Source organism: Bolinopsis microptera, chromosome 11 (assembly GCF_026151205.1).
Source record: "Bolinopsis microptera isolate Bmic1 chromosome 11, MBARI_Bmic_1.0, whole genome shotgun sequence".
Classification (NCBI taxonomy): domain Eukaryota; kingdom Metazoa; phylum Ctenophora; class Tentaculata; order Lobata; family Bolinopsidae; genus Bolinopsis; species Bolinopsis microptera.
In genome coordinates, this window is record NC_087082.1 from 8539221 (window position 1) to 8554977 (window position 15757).

General features: G+C 39.8%; 1 long non-coding RNA gene across 1 annotated transcript; it reads left to right on the forward strand.

Moving 5' to 3' along the window:
- The first annotated feature begins 11621 nt into the window (after nucleotides 1–11621).
- Nucleotides 11622–12663, forward strand: LOC134822673 (uncharacterized). Its single transcript, XR_010161214.1, has 3 exons — nucleotides 11622–11692; nucleotides 11879–12115; nucleotides 12535–12663. It is a non-coding gene; the product is annotated as an uncharacterized LOC134822673 (long non-coding RNA).
- The last annotated feature ends 3094 nt before the right edge of the window (nucleotides 12664–15757 follow it).

Below are 15757 nucleotides of genomic sequence, written 5' to 3' on the forward strand. Positions count from 1 at the left end.
ACTTTATCAAGAGGCATCTTCAAATAACTATCTCCTGATCTCTACCAGATCAAGTCACTGTTCTCAGATAACTGAATCTCAATATAGGTTCAATCATGGTCTTAGTAAAGAACTACACCCTCAGTAACACATAAAGTTAAACAGATCTATTTTTGATAAGAGCGGCGGTTATACGTTTAGAAGTTCCAAAGTCCTTCAGAAAAAGTCCGCATAATTGGTAAAAATTTACCGCACCTTACCGCACATTTTACCTTTATAGTCGGGTGCGGTACCGCATAATTTAGATTTTTTTACTGCACCTAATATGTGCCTCTGAATGAATGTGAAAACATATACATATAGATTTATTTTCACACTGATTAGCAAGCACCATCCTGGAGATGGAGCTGTAACTCTTGAGTCTGTCGAGCACTGCACCCAACATGTAGGAATACTCCCCAGTGGGGACATTAAAGGGTCACACCAGATGGTACAAGGGGATCATCGCAAATTCTATGTCAATTAGTCAGACGGAGATCATCTTCGAGATTTATCACTTTCTGAATTACCATTCATAACCAGTACTCAGATAAAAAAGTCAGGTATCGAAAAGTTCAAGCAATTAATCATGTCCGTGTCGGTCCGTGGGGGGGCGATGGGTACGGCTGCTCGGGGCGAGAAGGTGAAACCTCGGGGTGTTCCTGTACGTGGTATTTTATCATAACTTTTGTTCGCTTTGTCACTTTGAAGGTGGGCTTAAAACCAGCGACTAGATGGAGTACCCCCAAATTGGAGGAGTACTACCACATGTTATGGGTACCATAACATTTGAGGGGTACCACAACAGAAAGAGTAAGGCTATTATTAGTAAAGTGGTAGAAGAGCGTGGCTAGTCACATTTATCAATCGGGGGTTAAATCTTAAAAGCATGCTTTCGGAGTAGATATGACGATTTCTAAGAAGAGGGAGCACGTTATACCCTAATATGGGCATGTACGTATGTGAGAGTACACGTTCATCCTGGTATCTAGTCTAAGTCACGCAGGTCCTGTGTCCCGATTGTTCCAATTATCATACAAACAGATGGTTAGTTGACTGAAGATAAGGATACTCATACAGACACAGGAACAAACGATATTCTTTAACCAGGAGTAACATTAAGACAGGGACACTTTCATAATTCATTTAAACTGCTGCAAGACTCGCAACGGGAATATTGTTTGATTTCCAAGAAAACCTCCTTTTTTCATTAGACGATTGGTGATTGAAGTGAATATTCGGCCAATGATCCTGGTTGAAGCAAAAACTGAAAATTCTCGGAAATCTTGGAAATTTTATGTCCCCGAAAGCTTAAAACCCTGAGAGGATTGTTATTTTTCGTAAATTTCGAATTATACTATGTGACCCATGTAAAATCCGGATTGGATTTATGAGTCGCATAGTTGAAATGTTTTCTTGGGTAAATTTCTTTTTGGGTAATTAGATCATGAATTAGACTATGTAAACTATGTATGTTAATTTTAAGGGGAGTTAATATTAAAAGTTACTTCAAAAGCACATTATTTTCCTTCTAATTTTTCCTTCTAACATTTTACCAGAATAATTCAAAGAAATTGTATATTGACTTTCATGACCAATATTAAATATGTCATCACGATTCTTAGATAATTCTTGGGTATTGAAAAGTAAATCCTGTCTAAAGTGACGGAGTTTGTTTCATGTATTGTGTAGATTGTAGGGGTCATGGTTAGAACTCAGCCTTTTCAAGAGGTCACAAATCACATTGTGATATGTAATCTATACTATCGGACATAATTGTCACGAACCAAATTTTTCACGGATCAAATTTTTCACGGACATAATTATTCACGCTCACGACTGCCCAAAAATGTCCAACAAATTTTGAACATTTTTGGTGATTTTGTAATAAGTGTATTACTCTTTTTCTGAACTCTAGAATGTGACTGAAAAGTGATTATATTTGTCCTAGTTTACTATAAACTAATATAGTAATCGGCTATTACACATATCTATGCATATGTACTATGTAGGGATACACACTAAAATTAATGGAAATAATTACCGGGGCACTTTATTATTCACGGACCTTAATGTCACAGATATTATTTTCACGGACTTAATTATTCACGCTAAGGTCGGTTGTTTCACCCCAATACATACAGCTTGTCACGTGATTAGTCACATGATGCTTCATCTGGGTAAAGACTGCTAAATTCAGAATCTGGGTCTTGTTACAGCTGTACTCTCACTCTACGTCAGCCTCATATATTGAATAACACTCCTACATTACATGCAATTTTTCAGACATGGATTTGCTTGCTCAAAGTGACCACCACACAATCAGCATTAATCAAATGATTCTTTGTGAATTGCCCCGGGGAAATCAGTAGTCACCCTCACCCTCCGCCCCTCCGGGGCGGAGGGTGACATTACAAAATTAGATACAAACAAAATAATATATAGCCTAGTATAATTGATGTAATTATGAGACTAGATGCATGGTTTAAATATATATGAGGGGAGTAAGAAGCAGATTCATGCTACACTGGTGTGTCATATGGAGGGATATGGTACCTAATCCTGCTAGTTCGCATTACACAAATATAATCACGTGACTAGATACAGTCAAAGCACATCTGAAGGGTTAAAGCAGTCTTAATCTCATTCTAATAATTGATGTAATCACGTGACTAGATAAAATTAAAACACATTTGAAGGGTACAAGCAGCATTATATAACATTATAATAATTGATGCAATTATGTGGTTAGATAGGGGTTGCAGCACATCTGAAGGGTTATAGCAGTCTTATATCACATTCAAATATTTGATGTAATCACGTGTCAAGCTGAATGTGTTTGCACTGAAACAAGATCCAGGCACATTGACGATAAGACTAGAATTATTCCATATTAGGACATGTCTGGCATCATGTGAGTAATCACGTGACAGGCTGTATACGTTAAGGTATAATGATAGGATAACTGTGTGGGTCACATGACCTGGGTCAAGCCATGAGTCATGATGTGAGATGACACTATACCACGTGAGATGAGACCACTCCATGTGGCAGTGTGTGAGGTGATGAGACAGCACGTGAGATGAGTCACACCACGTGGTATGATTTATCCCCCTGGTGCAAGCAAGAGAGCAGTAACCACGTGAGATGAGATCACATCACGTGACAGTATGTGAGGTGATGACATACCACGTGAGATGAACCACGTCACACCACGTGAGATGATGTCACATCATGTGACAGGATTTGAGGATGCATTGCACCACGTTACACCACGTGAGATGACGTCACACCACTTCAAGCCGTGTGGGATGACGTCACGGATGACATGCCGGCGGGAAGCGGTAGTTCAACCTCCTGCGAGCCATCTTCTTGCTTATACACACCCCTATTATTCTACTCAAGACGTATTATATGATTATAATAGTAGACCAATTTTAATTTTAAATTTAAACCAAAGAAATGTGCAAATTTCGAGAGAATGGAACGCAGACATGCCCATAGTCATTTCTACGTAACTTACAATAATTGTAATAATAATAACACTTTACCAGGTTCCTAAAGGAGCTACCAGGGCGCAGAGAGCGGATGCAATAGCAGCAGTGAGGGAAAGTGCTGAAGACACATCCGAATTTGAGCTTCACACTGTGGTTTACCAAACATGCAGAAACCACAACCACAAAATTGTTCCACAACGGAACGCTATATCATCTGGTTTGTTCTGTCACAAACACTATTATACTATATACCTCTTTCTACCTCCTTCCTACGTCCATTACTTCAAGCTTCCGGCCTCCAATTGTTTGTGCATCCTAAGGCTTACTATCACAACAATCTGTTTAACTTACCCCTTCTTTTTATTGATAGCATATCTATTATTAAATGAATTGATAATTATTTTACTGCAATTGTTGTTACTATGATTTATAAAAGAGTTGTCCTTACATTTCAAAATTGCAGAGGACACAGAATTCCTTACAAAAATAACCAGCATCGGAGTAGTAGGAGACTCGACCCTGACTGCTCAGATGAATTACCAGGCTCAGTTAGGAGCAACAAGTTCGGTTATCTCCTCCTTTGATGTGCAAACTGTTGCCAACAAAAGACGAAAGATTCAACACAGGAAACGTAAGTTCTGTTTAATTACATCTCCGTGCCGGGTGGGCGACAGTTAACCCCCGAAAAATGACCCCCCGACAATTGACCCCCGAAAAATGACCCCCCGACAATCTAATCCAATACAATTAACCATAACCCTAACCCAGTATAACCCTAACCCAGTATAACCCTTACCCAGTATAACCCTAACCCAGTATAACCCTTACCCAGTATAACCATAACCCAGTATAACCATAACGCAGTATAACCCTTACCCAGTAACCCTAACCCAGTATAAACCTAACCCAGTAACCCTAACCCAGTATAACCCTAACCCAGTATAACCCTTACCCAGTAACCCTAACCCAGTATTACCCTTACCCAGTAACCCTAACCCAGTATAAACCTAACCCAGTAACCCTAACCCAGTATAACCCTTACCCAGTAACCCTAACCCAGTATAAACCTAACCCAGTAACCCTAACCCAGTATAAGTATCCCTAACCCATTAACCCTAACCCAGTAACCCTAACCCAGTAACCCTAACCCAGTAACCCTAACCCAGTATAACCCTAACCCAGTATAAACCTAACCCAGTAACCCTAACCCAGTAACCCTAAACCCAGTAACCCTAACCCAGTAACCCTAACCCAGTAACCCTAACCCAGTATAACCCTTACCCAGTAACCCTAACCCAGTAACCCTAACCCAGTAACCCTAACCCTAACCCGATCAATTGACTCAGTGTACATGGGGGGGGGTCAATTATTGTCGAGGGGTCAATTCTCGTACTGAGCCCTAGATTTTGCGACAATTGACCCCAGTGTACTTATATTGCATTATAGGGGGCCAATTGTCGGGGGTCGATTGTTGGGGGGTCAATTGTTGCGGTACCCTCCGTGCCGTACAGTTCTGTTTTGTACGGCGGTTTCACGCCGTAGTGTCTCGGATCCGGTAGAATTATATTAAACATTGAAATAGTCAGGTAGTTTTTTTCTTGATACTTAAAATTTAAGTAGAAAAAGTCTGTATGTACTGCTTGTCTTGATGCTCTAAGTGCTAAAAGTGTTACAAGCAAGAAATGTGATATGGCATTCATTTCTCTAAAATGAATTTAATGCAATTTTGAAAATTCATTATGCGTAAATCTGTCAGCTGGACTGGAAGGAGATATGAAACGTTTAGAAGAAATTGTTGAAAAAGAAAGGGAAAACAAAGACAGCCTAATCTTTGTTCGGTACCCGACAGAGGAGAATCGTGAATTTGGGTTTCTGTATCAAAGTGGTGAGTACTTTGTGCTAAATATCGTTCACTGACCATTAAACAACAATTTGGTGTTTTTATTCTTCTGATTCTTTTAAATCTTGCAATTGCTATTTTTTTCGGTAAACTTAATGATATTTCAGCATTTATGAAGCACTTACTGTCCGTGTATGGCAGTATGACGGTTTATTTAGATGCAACACATAATGTGTGTGACTTAGCAGATATCTCGCTGTTTATTTTGGCTGTCAGAACCAACTGCGGCTTTCAGGTATTACCAAAGGTGTTATCAATTTTATTTATAGCTCCGTTATTATTAGTCTATTCGTTCGATTCAGCGAGTGAATGAAATCACAATAAGAATATAATCGTGAACATTTCAGCCAGTGGCTGTGTGGCTCTCCAGTAAAGAGGAAGGTTCTAACATAGCAGAGTACTTGCAAATGCTGAAAGATGCCAACCCAAATTGGTCACCGCGATTCGCGATGTGCGACAATTGCGGAGCAGAATTCAATGCTTTTTTGAGTGTTTTCCCAGCAAACTCGAGTGAGTTGAAATACGAAATCTCACAATTGATAAATTGGTTTAAGACTAAGTCTGATAGTATTCAGGGGTCATCAATTCAATTTACTGTGAGGTACTCTTCAGCCCAGACACAACTAAGAATCTTTTTTTACATAGCCATTTTATATTTATATGTCTGGTTAAATTAGCATTATCACGACTAGCGTTATTCATTTCACTGTGTCGTTGCAGGTGAAAACTATGGAGGAGTGAAGTGTCTCATTTGTACTTTCCATTTACTCCAGGTAAAATTCACTACACTGCTACTAGTTATTTAATTTGCCAGTCCCTGTTTGCTTATTATGATAACTTAAACAATAATCTCAGAATGTGTGTTTTCTGGGTGTGCGTGCGTATGTAATTTCCGAGCGGCTTAATCAAGAAAACGAAACCATTTCGCCAGAATCATTCGGGATCCAGAGTTCCCTCGAACCTCGAACATGGTTGAGGGCTTTCACAGAGGATTTAAATCCTGAGTGCATCGCCCAAAGCCCTCTGTTCAAGAGTATGTGCGAGCTATCAAAGAGCAGCAAGTGACTGACTTTCACATCGACAGGTTGAGTGTTGGCAAGACACCCGCTAAGAGGCGAAGGAATTTAAATCAAAAATAAGGGGTAACACTGGGCTAGATGTAGGGTAGAGTTCACATGTTCTGTAAATCGTAGTTAATTATACGTCATATGATCTGACCCCTAATAATAGAGGGGGCCTGGAAGTCGTGCAGCCGTCCGAGTAACGGGGCTGGTATAGTGCCAACAAAACTATGAGGAAGCCAAATGGTAAAGGGTTTTTAAATCGGTCGGTGGTAAGTAGTTTAATTGATGGTTTTGTACCACAATATACATACAAATGTTACATAAAATGGCTTGAGCAGCTTAATCAAGAAAACGGTAAGAATTACGGGGCTCGCTCTCTATCCCATAACTGTTAGAGTCTGTTAAGAGTTAGATCCTAGGTTTACACGAGACGTGGTAGCCTGTGAGCGTGTTAGAGTCTGTTAAGAGTTGGAGTCCTAGGTTTACACGAGACATGGTAGTCTGTAAGCGTGTTAGAGTCTGTTAAGAGTTAGATCCTAGGTTTACACGAGACGTGGTAGCCTGTGAGCGTTTTAAATCCTGGGGTTACACGAGACGTGGTAGCCTGTGAACGTGTTAGAGTCTGTTAAGTGTTAAGAGTCCTAGGGTTACACGAGACATGGTAGCCTGTGAGCGTGTTAGAGTCTGTTAAGAGTTGGAGTCCTAGGTTTACACGAGACATGGTAGCCTGTGAACGTGTTAGAGTCTGTTAAGTGTTAGAATCCTAGGGTTACACGAGACATGGTAGCATGTGAGCGTGTTAGAGTCTGTTAAGAGTTATAGTCCTAGAGTTACACGAGACATGGTAGCCTGTGAGCGTGTTAGAGTCTGTTAAGTGTTAGAGTCCTAGGGTTACACGAGACATGGTAGCATGTGAGCGTGTTAGAGTCTGTTAAGTGTTAGAGTCCTAGGGTTACACGAGACATGGTAGCATGTGAGCGTGTTAGAGTCTGTTAAGAGTTATAGTCATAGGTTTACACGAGATATGGTAGCCTGTGAGCGTGTTAAATCCTGGGGTTACACGAGACGTGGTAGCCTGTGAGCGTGTTAGAGTCTGTTAAGTGTTAGAGTCCTAGGGTTACACGACTCACGAGACATGGTAGCATGTGAACGTGTTAGAGTCTGTTAAGAGTTATAGTCCTAGAGTTACACGAGACATGGTAGCCTGTGAGCGTGTTAGAGTCTGTTAAGTGTTAGAGTCCTAGGGTTACACGAGACATGGTAGCATGTGAGCGTGTTAGAGTCTGTTAAGAGTTATAGTCATAGGTTTATACGAGACGTGGTAGCCTGTGAGCGTGTTTAATCCTGGGGTTACAAGAGACGTGGTAGCCTGTGAACGTGTTAGAGCCTGTTAAGTGTTAGAGTCCTAGGGTTACACGAGACGTGGTAGCCTGTGAGCGTGTTAAATCCTAGGGGTTACACGAGACGTGGTAGCCTGTGAATGTGTTAGAGCCTGTTAAGTGTTAGAGTCCTAGGGTTACACGAGACGTGGTAGCCTGTGAGCGTGTCAAATCCTGGAGTTACACGAGACATGGTAGCCTGTGAGCGTGTTAGAGTCTGTTAAGTGTTAGAGTCCTAGGGTTACACGAGACATGGTAGCATGTGAGCGTGTTAGAGTCTGTTAAGAGTTATAGTCATAGGTTTATACGAGACGTGGTAGCCTGTGAGCGTGTTTAATCCTGGGGTTACAAGAGACGTGGTAGCCTGTGAACGTGTTAGAGCCTGTTAAGTGTTAGAGTCCTAGGGTTACACGAGACGTGGTAGCCTGTGAGCGTGTTAAATCCTAGGGGTTACACGAGACGTGGTAGCCTGTGAACGTGTTAGAGCCTGTTAAGTGTTAGAGTCCTAGGGTTACACGAGACGTGGTAGCCTGTGAGCGTGTCAAATCCTGGAGTTACACGAGACATGGTAGCCTGTGAGCGTGTAGACCGCTCCTCTATCGTTGTTTTGAGTGTCCGATCCAAAACGAAATCCTAGGGTTCACGAACGTGGAAGCCTGTGAGCGTGTCAAATCCTGGGGTTAAACGAGATGTGGGAGCCTGTGAGTGTGTTAGTTTCCTGCGGAAGGTGTTATTTGCCTGTGGGAAAAGCGGTTATGCTGCGGTTCTAAGGTTAGTAGAGGCTATTAGAGCCTTTCCTTTGTTGTAGAGATGGCTAATCCCTTCCTTTGCATAGGTTAGAAACACCCATGCACCTCCCGTTCGAGCCACCCACCCCACACCGCGTGGAGGTTCGGTGAGGTTTTCGTGGGGCTCGATGTCATGTTATACTTTAATCTTATTAGGGGAGGGAGCACTGTTTGGGGTATGTTTGAACTGCAGAGAGAGTTCATACTTTCATACGACAATGTTATGCGTGTTTTCAAATATAATAGACAGGTGTGGTGTGGAGTTAACAAGGGTTAATTTCTAAACCGATAAAAAATGGAAAGCGGTTCAAGACGGGAGTGATGAGGTGTAATAGTCGGTGTTCGGACCTTAAGATCTTGGAATGTGTTATGTGGTGCCTAATAATGACTTAATTATCCACGAGAATGAACTGATTATGAGATTATTGTTTAAGATACTATTGGATACGTGGGACACTCCGAATAGAATTGCTCACATAATGCGGGTTTTGAATCAGCGGGTAATTACTTCTTTACTTCTACCCTTTTTAACTGCGGCAGTTAAAAATATAATATACACAACTATCTTTTATTATTAACCTAATCCCCCCAATCCCCGTATCTTACGTCGTTAATTTTAGGCTTGGAGAAAGTGGATGTATAAGAGTGAGAACGACGTTCACCCTAATCGGCGAGAAGCAGATCTCGACCTACTTCGAAATATTCTGTATGCCAAAGATTGGTTAGAAGTACAATCAAAGGTCAACGAGCTGAAGGATAAAGCATCACCACAAGTAAAGCGGTATTACATGTCAACCTACGATCCTATAATAGAAGTAAGTTTACTCTCCTGGAACAGTTCTGATTTGCTGTCAAAATAAACCAGTTACCAGAGATTGTGGCTGTAGTCCTTCACTCTTTAACAATAGCTTAGGTTTTAAAGAAGAACTTATACATCTTCAATAAATTTTATGCATTTTAAATAATCAATTTCAAAGAGATGGGCATTGCGCTATCGAACAAAAAGGATAGATAAAAGCAACACGAACAACGGTGTTGAGATTATGAACAAGGTGTTCAAGTACAGCAGCGAGGGGAAAAGAGGAAAAGTCATCCCAGTGCCAGAAATGATAACGGTGGGTTATACTTATGGTGCCTCTACCTTTTCAGCTGAACATGATATTTTATTGAATTGGTTCAAATAAATTGAAATTGATTGGATTGGTTTTTATGTATGTATATTTTCAAAGTCTGAACTGATTAACAATTTTGAATTTTAGATATTTTCCCCCGCTTACGACTGGAATTGTTTGGTTGAACACGTATTACGGGCGCAATGTCCCCCTTTCCTATTATCTCGTTCTTCTTCGTTTGATCGAAGTTGTCTGACTAGATATTGATGGCTTAATACTAACATGCTTGTTTGACAGATTTTTGTCTATCAGACATTGTCACGATAAATAGTTGTGGACTGTGGTTAGCACTTCAACCTCCCTGCGTTGTCAAATACCACGAATCACCTACATCATAAATCTGATGTTTGTTTTGTTAAAGTGTAGTGCAAAACCTCTTTGGGTTTGCCGTTTTCTCCTCTATAGTCAACCCCGAGGCCAGAACACAATGATACATGCGTATTCGGGGAGTACCTAGACCTAGATAGTGAACCATCTCTCTGAAGTAGAGTCCTTCTTGGTGATCTTGTAGCTCTTCTGGGTAACTTCAGTTCTTTCTTTAATACTTTACTTCTTCAGCTTCTTCTGCGAGACTTTCTGAGGAAGAAAAAAGAATCATATAAAGTGGAGAACTTCTCCAACGAGGAGAAAATGAAAGAGCCGACCAGTGAAAGCAGGATTAATGAACGAATAGTGTGACATTGGGTTCTCAACCATGGAAATTTAGAAGTCCCTACATGCTGTTCTTTCTGGCTCCATGTGCTAGTTAGGGGTCTGAGGTATCCGAAAAATCATGTTTTGAGTACCCAAAGTGTTCTGGGTGCCAGGAATGAGGTTATTAAAGCGGCGAAAATGACCGATTTTGGACTATTTATGAGCTTTTTTGCCCATTTTCATGAGATAAAGAATCAGGAAAGCTGCTCTAGATGATTGAAATGGTTGATACCAATGAGGATACACCCAACACACATAAATATTCGTGATATATGTGATTTTAATGAGAAAAATATGATCTCAGGGCCCATTTTATACCAAAATTTGCCAAAACCACTCGCACTTGTCAAAGCTTCCTCATTTTAGACACATTTAATGATTATTATGGTATCTAACTTATGGTGGATCTGATACGAGTATGTCTTAGCTTCATTTTAAGCCATCAATGAGCATGCTGGTGTGTATGAAAGTACTTTTATCCTCCCGTGGCCGTCCATTGATATAGTCTGGGCCATGCGCGCGCGCGCGCGCTTTTACAAACATGAATTTTCTCCCTCAGTATCTATCTAAATCTTTTAAAGACATGATTTGAATGCTATCCTACTCAGCACATGAGTGCTACAGGATGGTGAAAGAATTTCTATAAAAAATCGTTAAATGTGGAAGATATGAGGTCATTATATGTGTGTGCGCGCGCGCGCGCGCGCGCTTTTACAAACTTGATATCCTCAGTCCTTTCACATATACTGAGATTTTGTTTCAAACTTAATTGACTCTGAACCGAAATTGCCAAAGGAAACAGATAGTGTAACTCAGAAAGACCACAAATGTATAGTTTGTGAGATATTGAGGTTATACTCCAAATAATTTACAATGATGTCACACCAGAAAACCTCTATTTTTGGTATATTTAACCTCATATCTTGAACGCGCAGTACTGGATTGAGCTAAACTTGGTCAGGTTTTGTAGCCCTGACTATCCTCGATCATATGGAACAGGAATAAAACTGTTTAGATGTTCTATCTTAATTATATTAGGCACTTAGTTCTGAAAAGTGAGAATGTCATTAATACTGCTTTCACTGCGACGAGTAATGTACCCAGTTACATGGTGGAGGCACCAAAACTTCTCTGGGATTGGTGGAAAAAGGAGAGAAAACTTCGACTGAAATACGATAAGGGTGAGTTAAAAGTTTCAAACCCGCTTAAAAATACGACACTAACTTGGTGCTATATCACTACATTATATGTGTAAGGCAAATTTCTGGAGAATCGAGTATTTTTTGTAATAATTTGAATTATAAAGCGACAAAATATTATGTGTTCTCTCTTGGTTTGATTTTTTGAATAACAGCCAGTAATTTTAGAAGGTAAACGGTCAAGCAAAGTGTGCAAGGTCGTTGATGGAGTATTCCATGTGAAATCCTCTCACCGGTCTGAGCCCCACCAACTGAACATCAGAGGACCAACTTGCACCTGCAGAAACTTCAGCAGGACCCACTTCCCCTGCAGACATATTTTTCAAGCTATCGATGATGGTTTAATGAAATGGGAGGACCTACCTGAAGATTACAGAAACATACCGTTCTTCGTAAAAGATAAAGGTCTGGGAAGGTCTGTTAAATTGATCTGTATGCATGTTTACATTCCAATTTGAATAGACAAGACAAAATTGAGGTTTATAACTCGTTCATGTGCTATGGCCGTGCGTCAGCGTCGATGTAGGAGGTGTGCATGTGGAGCCTGCTAGTAGAGAAAATATGAAGTTTCCAACAGTAAATATTATTATCAATATCAAAGGCAGGGTATTACTTCGACCTCCGAGGCGAGGTATCCGTGTGGACCCTGGTTGTTATCAGGGTTGGAAAGACAAAGATAATTTTGTCTGTTAAAGTGGGTTATCACTCTCTGCCATCAGAGTCATAAATCACATCTCCGCAGGGTTTGCCAGGTTTTCCCTAATATTGCTTTGCTTCCAATTCTTATAATAGTCAAAATATAAAATCCAATATTATTTTTTCAGGAAGTGATATTGGGATATGGCCAACTGATGCAGATGTAAACAAATGCTGCGATTATCCAGCATCAGAAGACGAGGATGAAGAAGTAGAAGATGATGAGGTTGGAGAAAATGGGGATAAAAGAAAGAAGAAACGGGACATAGACTATAAAGGAGATTGGCGGGAGCTTTCAAACAGAATAGCTTCCTTCGTTAATGATCCCGAGTTTGACGTGATGGACGATGATGTCCGTGCATTATGTTTAAAAAAACTGTCAGATACCGCCAATGATGTGGCATCCTATATTTACAAAAGAAACTAATTATATAGATAACATAGATACGATTATATTTGATAATATATTACTTTAAAAGCCGTGCAATCATTTTAGATATTAGATATTAAACTAACCATATTATGATATTCTCCGTCTAACTTTTCGATCTGTCTCCATCTCACTATTCAATCTGTCTCAACGTTCATTCTCTGTTTAACTATTCAATCTCTGTCTCAGTGTTCATTTTCTTGTTTAACTATTCAATCTTTGTCTCAGCGTTCATTCTCTGTCTCGACATTCATTCTCCGTCTCACTATTCAATCTGTCCCAATGTTCATTCTCTGTCTCGACGTTCATTCTCCGTCTCACTATTCAATATCTGTCTCACTGTTCATTCTCTGTCTCGACGTTCATTCTCCGTCTCACTATTCAATCTGTCTCAACGTTCATTATCTGTTTAACTGTTCAATCTCTGTCTCAGTGTTCATTTTCTTGTTTAACTATTCAATCTTTGTCTCAGCGTTCATTCTCTGTCTCGACATTCATTCTCCGTCTCACTATTCAATCTGTCTCAACGTCCATTATCTGTTTAACTATTTAATCTCTTTCTCAGTGATCATTCTCTGTTTAACTATTAAATCACTGTTCATTCCTGTCTCGACGTTAATTCTCCATCTCATTATTCAATCTCTGCATCAGTGTTCATTCTCTATTTTAGGGTTAATTCCCTGTCTTACCCTTCAATCTTTCTCGGTGTTCATTCTCTGTCTCACTGTTCAATTTCTGTCTCACTGTCCATGCTCTGTCTCGCTGTCCAATCTTCGTGTTTCTTTCCAAGTGTTACAGCGACAAGAAGACGGAATGATATTGTTGTAAAATAAAAAGCTTGTCCGCTTTAGTTATAGTGATATTAAAACATATACAACACCATGTATTATGAAATTTTAGATTTTGTTACAAAATATGGACAGTGAATTTGATGTTGTTGTCTAATAATACAAGACGTGAGGCGCGGCGACATTATAAATTTTAGAATTGCCCGCGCATTTTAGTACTTTGCCGCGGCTCCACTAGTTTTTAACGTTTACCTACCGTCCTCTGTGTCCTCTCACTGCAATCAAAACCGTCTTGTACCGTCTTGTTGTGACAAATAGTCTACACTATCATACAGTAATAGTATAATATCTTAATAATGTAATACATCATATATGACAACGACACCAATTGGAAGTTCCCTGATATGATTGCCGTTTGAATCTCTGGATCTATTTTTTGATCTATTTTTATATTGATATGATTTTTATATACCTATATATTCCTCGCATAATTTCCATGTCCGCCTAAATAAACCTGGCACCATCAAATCTTGACGGATGTTACTCGTCTGAATTTCTTCGAAGTAGCGCGCGCCGCTTTCTTCTCGAAATGTTATGGCAAGTGCTACGAAGTAGCGCGCGCCGGGCCAGACAATTAACAATGGTCAACATCAAATCTTACCTCTAGAAACCCCAGAACTCATCAAGCCTAATTTGAATTCAAAACTAGTTGACCAGCTACGTACAGTTTCCTGGACAATTGGAACCTTTTTGGCCATGCACAAGCTAATATAGCATGTATGGTCCTGCAGTGGGGTCTCCGACCTCCGTGTCCTTGGATATCTGTGTACAACTCGTGGCGCGCATGTAATTTAGGTAGGGGGTCGTTCACATATTACGTAATCATTTTTGAACATTTTTACCCCCCTCTGTGATCAGTTTTACACATAGCTATTGTGTCAAAATTACACTTGTAGGTTTGTACAACCTACCAGAACGAGCGCAGAGTTGGACTCGTCGACGGTCCTGGAACAGATATTTTAAGAGTATCACCCGTTAAAATTACACTAGCGTAATCTTTCGGAAACCCCCCCTCAGCTCATATCACAGCTGATTACGTAATATGTGAACGACCCCTAGGTTATAATTCGCGCTCACTAAATTGTAAATCGCTCGCCCAAACTTTTGCCATTCAACTGTTAACGGCGCACATTTTTGTATTGGATAAATTGCAAAATATTATTCATAACACTATATTTTCCAATTATAGTGAAGAATAGTGTGCTATATTTTCCAATTATATTGGAGAATAGTATGCTATATTTTCCGTTATTATATTGGAGAATAGTGTGCTATATTTTCCAATTGTATTGGAGAATATTGCGCTTTATTCTCCATTATATCTGAGAATATTGCGCTTTATTCTCCGTTATGTCTGAGAATAGTACACTATATTCTTCATTATATCGGAGAATAGTACGTTATATTCTCCAATTATATTGGAGATAGTGTGCTGTACTGTCCAATTATATTCAAGAATAGCCAAGTTTAGTCGTAAAATCACGAAAAAGTCCAATTCTTTTGCAAGTGCAACAATCTAATCAATAAAACCCTTTTTGACATGGAAATTTGACCAGTTCAAGGGCCAATATTAAAGAAGAAAACAGCTTATTGAAATATATACAAATTCTCGCTTCTTGATCTCAGCTTTGTTGAAGCATTTTATATCATCAGGGTAAAATTCATAGGTTTTCTTTTGAATAAAATATAAAGTCGTATTTCGTAATCGAAGTGCCTAAAATGTTGGTAATATTTCGAAGGTTGATAAGCTAGTCACAGAAGCGTCATATTTCAAATTGATACCTGTTTAACTATAGTCGGATATCCGTTCAATCCCCCCCCCCCCCCCCCCCCCCCCGGCCTCGGCTGATTACGTAATATGCGAACAACCCCTAAGGTAATACCGTGCTTTCCGTTCGATTGCAGTGACTTCCATATTTACGTTTAATACCATTCTGAAACCAGAAATATTGTGACAGTGAACAGGTAGCTGGAAAAAGGATATTTTTGTTTGCTTTTATTGATCAAATATGATCATCAAAATTTCAACCGCATCAAAATGAGAATAAATCACTGAAACCTCCAAACACTGTA